Source organism: Vidua chalybeata, chromosome 25 (assembly GCF_026979565.1).
Source record: "Vidua chalybeata isolate OUT-0048 chromosome 25, bVidCha1 merged haplotype, whole genome shotgun sequence".
In the NCBI taxonomy this organism is placed as follows: Eukaryota; Metazoa; Chordata; class Aves; order Passeriformes; family Viduidae; genus Vidua; species Vidua chalybeata.
In genome coordinates, this window is record NC_071554.1 from 1,082,935 (window position 1) to 1,088,934 (window position 6,000).

Genomic DNA, 6,000 nt, shown 5'->3' on the forward strand with positions numbered 1-6,000 from the left:
CATGTGGAATGTGGTGTGGAGATTGTTCACCTGCAGGGATTGCTGGGCTGGGTTCTGGTGAAGGTTGTTTGGGCTCAGTGCCCAGTGGGATCCAGCTGTGCTGGGCTCTCAGCAGAGTCACAGTTTGAGTTAGTTAGAGAGGTGAGTAAGAAGTGAGTATGTAGAATGGGATAGTATCTCTTTAAATAGTATATTAATGGAATATAGTATAGTTTTAATAAAGCTGTCCTTCAGCCTCCTGCTCTGGAGCAGACAGCAGCATTTCTTCCCTGCAGCTGGGGTTCACCACATTTTTTACTCTACAGCTCCACACTGGAACCAAAAATGAACGGATTGGTTCCAGTGCAGGAATCTTGATGCCTCTCCTCACTTCATGGGTGAATGACTTCCTGGAATTCTCAGTCCACTCTGATTTGCAAAGGGTATCACAGCTTGTTCTTGCCATAATGTGTTTATTTTCTCTTCCTTCCAGCAGATGTTAAGCAATTAGAGAACGTGGCAGAGCAACATATTTATACAAATGAAAGGAAGTGAGGAATAAATGCTCAGAATATTGTGCTTCCTAATAAGATTAATTCAGGAGTGCACAAATGGGGAAGGAGAGCCCCAGTAGCACGTGGGCATTTGTCAGGGCCTGGTAACATGCAAGAAAACTCATTAACGGGGGGAATAAGTACAGCCACACCCCGTGGCTATAATTCTGAGTCCATTGGAGAAGAATGAATGGATGCCAAATTGTGCAGGATGTTTATTAGGATCAGGGGCTAAGAGGGGTGGAGCTGTTTCCAGGCTTTTTTTTGGGAGTTCTTAGCAGGTGTGGATCCTGTAGTGAGCAGGGTGGTGGGATGGGCCCTTCAGCCTCCTGCTCAGGGTGTGATAATGCTCTGCCAGGGAAAAAAAAAAAGGAAAATGGCAGGAAATCTCCCTATCCCTGAGCTGTGCCAGTGTCTGAAGATGTGCACAGAACTGCAATGGCCTGGATTGAAAGTACTCCTTCCCCTCTTTTCTGGAATCCCTGTCAAATCCCTCAGAACCACTTGGAGCAGTTTCTCATGGATGCAAGATGCTGCTCTCAAAATCTTGTGTTATGAGCCAGGAGGTTGGAATTGGAGCAGGGAGTGAGCTTTTAACTAATGTTCATCTGCTTCAGCGTGAGCAAATGAACTGGAGAAAACATGAATTTGCTGTGATAGCACCAAATTCTGCGTGAAAATGGGGTTTGAATTAGAACTCCAGGAGCAATGGTAGGTGGGCAAACCGCTGAACTCTTAATCCCTGGCTGATTTGTCTGTAAGAAAACATAATATTGTTTAAATTAAAAAAAAAAAAAAACAAAACCAACCAACAAACAAAACAACCACGACACCCAAACCAACCATACCAAGGCAGTGTTAGCCAATTCATTGGAATTTTTTGGTAAATGGTTTTGTGGGAGAATGGCTGGTTTAGGGACTGTTCCATAAGCAGGAGCTGAGTGGGGAAATGCACAAATAAGGCAGGGGTTGGGTTTAAGTTGGACTTAAGGATCCCTGTGCAGGGACAGGATGTGCTGGCAGTGAACATTTGGAAGGAGACGCCTGGATCTCCTTTTTGCTCAGGAAATCACTGAACGTTGCACTAAAGCATCCAGGGAGTCTTTGCCCAGGGCAGGCTCAGCTCCACCTCTGCCAGCTGTGTGCCAGCTGGGCAGATGTTCCTGGATCTGCCTCGGGCTGGGGAATGGACTGGGTGACCTTTGGAGCTTCCTTCCCTCCCTCCCTGCACTCGGAGCGAGCCTGAGTGCTGCACGCATCTGGGAGCACCAGCAGAGCACAGTGGGAAGGGCTGGGATGGATTCGGATGCTTCCTGCTCTTCATCCCTCAGCTGGATGCTCCCCTCACCCCAGGAGATGCTGCCTGCCCTAGGGGAGATGTTCAGTAAGGCATCTCTGCCCAGCCCTGCTTCTGCAGCAACATCTCTGAAAGAGGAGCAGGGGCAAGTTTCAGAAGGGGAGATAAAATTCCCAAACCCTGGATGTGTTCTGAGTGTGCTGCTCCTGCTGCTGGTCCTGTCAGATGGATTTCCCTGTTCAGCAGCACTGGCACCCCCCTGCACCTGCAGCTGGATTGATAAATCCAGCCTGGAATCTGCTCCCTGCACGAGATCCTGGTAGTACAAGGTTCTTACCCATGTGTGTCCCTGCATGCTGCTGTTGGGAGGGCAGTGTTTAAAGCACAGCTGAGAGGCTGCAGTGGTGCCTCAGGTTTGAGCTTTTATGTTTTTCACATTCTGTGCTGCTTTATTGCGTGGGTCTGAGCTTCATATTATGGGATGGTGAGCTCTCCTCACAGAGTAGGGAGACAAAACAATTCCTTCTCTAGCTGGGGACCAGGGACAAATGATCCAAATCTCAGGAGCACAAACAGCGTGGGCTGAAGGAGGAAAAACAAGAAGGATGGGACTTCATTACCTAAAGCTGTAATTGGACAATTAAGTACAATATGCAAATGGAGCAGAACTTATAAAAGTGAGAGACCCTATAACCAGGTGTCCATTTTTGTGACCATTTTGGTTCATCTTGGGTGGAGCCCTGGCTGGGCTCTTGTGCTGCCCAAGGTGGTATTCACATTCTCTGGACAGAGAGACATAATTCTGTCTCTCAGGATTTCTTGGAGAAGCACAGAGAGAAGAAGAGAAAACAATCTTTATCTCTGCCCCTTTGTTTCCCCCATGTGGAATGTGGTGTGGAGATTGTTCACCTGCAGGGATTGCTGGGCTGGATTCTGGTGAAGGTTGTTTGGGCTCAGTGCCCAGTGGGATCCAGCTGTGCTGGGCTCTCAGCAGAGTCACAGTTTGAGTTAGAGAGGTGAGTAAGAAGTGAGTATGTAGAATGGGATAGTATCTCTTTAAATGGTATATTAATGGAATATAGTATAGTTTTAATAAAGCTGTCCTTCAGTGTTCTGGTCTGGAGCAGACATCAGCATTTCTTCCCCACTGGGGTTGCCTTTTTTACAATAGCCCAAGGTGGATCCATTGAGGCCTTTTAATAAATCCCTACTTTATTCCTTAACTCTGTCCAGCCTCTGCTCTAGGCCAGCCTTCTCAAGGCATCAGCAGGAGTTTAAGGTGCTGGAACTGGCTCCTGGCTCATCAACGTAAATGAGCCATCTCCAGCATGGGAGCCTGGCAGCTCGGAGCAGTTGGAAGTGTCAATCCTGAAGGGTCTGGGATCACAATTTCGTGTTTGCTCGCTGTGCCAGACACAGCACATCCTGAATCACAGCACCTCGGCCCCTGGTAGCGTTCCTGGGAGTCTGCTTCCCAGAGGAAAGGAGTCCACTGTTTGGGTGGTTCTCTGGAAGGCTTCCGTGCAGATGATGTGACTCAGTCTGCAGGCAGCAGGAGCTGGGATGGGTTTGCTTCTGAATCACAGAGAAGGCTTGGAGACGGGGAGTGTAGGGACAGTTGGGGTGGTTGGGAGTGGGGCTGCTCCCCGTGGGCAGGGAAAGGCCCACCAAAGGGAACCGAGGGCACACGGGGCACTGTGTGAGCACAAGGGGATGAAAGGTTGGGTAAAGAACAACAAGGGCAGCTGCTTGCAGCCTTTCTGAAGAGCTTTGATGTTATTCTGGAAGGGTTGAAGCTTTCTGAAATTGCGTGGTGACACTGCAGATGATGTGACTCCGTCTGCAGGCAGCAGGAGCTGGGATGGGTTTGCTTCTGAATCACAGAGAAGGCTTGGGACGGGAGTATTAGCACACCGGGCAAAGTCTCACCTCCAGTCCTCACCAACCGTGCAGGAAATCCCTGCAGAAACTTTCCTGGGCAAGTTTGGGGTGGTTGGGAGTGGGGCTGCTCCCCGTGGGCACAGCTGTGAAGGGCAGGTGGGCAGCACTGACAGCAGTGAGCCATGGAGTGCCCAGGTGTGCTGAGAGCCACCAAAGGGAACCGAGGGCACACGGGGCACTGTGTGAGCACGAGGGGGTGAAAAGTTGGGTGAAGAACAACAAGGCAGCTGCTTGCAGCCTTCTGAAGTGACTCTGTAAGGGTTGAAGCTTTCTGAAATTGCATAGTGACACTCTGGGTATCGTGGCCGTCTCACCTGTGACATCTGCTGTGACAGGAGAGGAAGGAGGAGGGTGGGAGGATAATAAAAAATGAGAGAGTTTTTGGGTTTGGCTGGGGCTGTAGGGAGGGACAGTTTGTAGAATCAGGGATGATTTGAGTTGGAAGGGACATAAAGCTCATCCAGTGCCACCCCCTGCCATGGGCAGGGACACTTTCCACTATCCCAGGTTGCCTCCAAGCCCTGCCCAAGCTGCCCTTGGACCCTTCCAGGGATCCAGGGCAGCCCCAGCTTCTCTGGGCACCCTGTGGCCAGGGCCTCCCCACCCAGACAGGGAAGAATTCCTTCCTCTCTCTCATCCAATGGCTCTGTCTGATCCGAGCTGACCCCCACAGCCCCAGACACATCCCCTGGCTCTCACATGAGCTGCATCTTGGTGAAGAGCAGGTTTTTGGCCATTTCCCCCCTCTCCTTCAGCCACCTCGAAGCCACACTGTGCCTTGCCTCCCTGGGCAGCCCCAAATCCGATGCTGTGGGAGCATCCTCCAGTCTGGGGCACCACAGTGGTCCAGCCCCTGAGGGTGGTGCTGGAGCATCCTCAAGAGTTTTCCCCCTCAAAGCCAGACCTTGTGGTGTTTGCTGTTCTTCCTCAGCTTCGGAGCCACTTGTGCTTTTAAAAGCTCAGGGACCATTTTTCATCATGGAACCACCCCCCTCCTCTCCTGTGGGCTCTGAGCTGCTGTAATCTCACACGTTAGCAAAAGTCCAAACTTTTTAGCCTGGAATAATTGTATTCTCTATCAGTAACAGAATCTATTTGGTTTTTCCCCCCCCTCCCCTTCCTTTAAGTGGCAATTTTACATGGTAGAAAACTTTTTAATTCTCTTCTGCAAGCTACATATAAAATACAACAGATAGGCAAAAATGGATTATTAAAGCTATCATTTTTTCTTGGCATTCCTGTAATTTATAAGCTGTTTGAGTCTACTTCTGCAGCTCATGACATCACCAGAATAAACCCCATCCTTGATTAATAGCTGTTCAATCAATCCCCCTCCCACATTATCTCCAGCTCATGGGAGCCAAGATAATTCTGGGGAACTTTGGTTGGGGAGCTGGACTGAACAACTTTGGGAAAACTGCACTGTGTGGCAACACCAGCTGGGGGAGATTCTGAGAGGAAGGGAGCTAAATGCTCTTAAATGCTTGTGGGGGAGGTGTTTCTGTCTCCAAAATTACAACTCCGTGTGGCTGCACCTCCTCCAAATGCTGCTGCATCCTCCAGCTTATTCTGGCTTTGCTGGAGCACCAAGGGTTGGGTTTTTACCCAGGGAGAGGGAGACTTCCCCCAAAATTGATGAGAGTTTTGCAGATTTATCAACAGGGCAGGGCAAGGGGAGTTTGAAAGGGGAAAAGTGGTGTTTAAAGGCAGAAGTGCAGTGGTTTCCATCCGGAGTTGATTCTGTAAAAAAAGATGGGATGTGGCACTCGGTGGTTTAGTTGAGGTGGTGTGATGGCATGGCTTGACTCGGTGATCTTGAAGTCTGGTGATTCTGTGATCCCTGTCCTGCCTGTGCTGCAGGCTGAGGCTCAGAGCCGGTGGAAGAGCTGATTTTTACCATTTCCCAGCTGGTTTGGGGGTTAGTTTTGGTTGGTTGGGTGCCTGAGAGAGGGCTGCTGTGCAGCCACACGCGGGGTTTGCACGTCCCTTCCCTTCGGAGAGCCGAGTGCTGTGCTGCTGCCTGAAACTTCTGTGGGGGAAGAGATCCACGAAGGCCGGGCCTGGTGGGGATTCTGGGATGGGGGAGAGGCAGCAGGATGGAAATGAAGCTGACCCTTGTGGAGAAGGGCTGCCCTGCTGGGACTGTGCCAGGAGGGCACGGCGGGTTCACGGTGACACCGTGTCACGGCTGACCTCTATTCCCAGCAAGCTGCCTCGGTGTCACCTGTG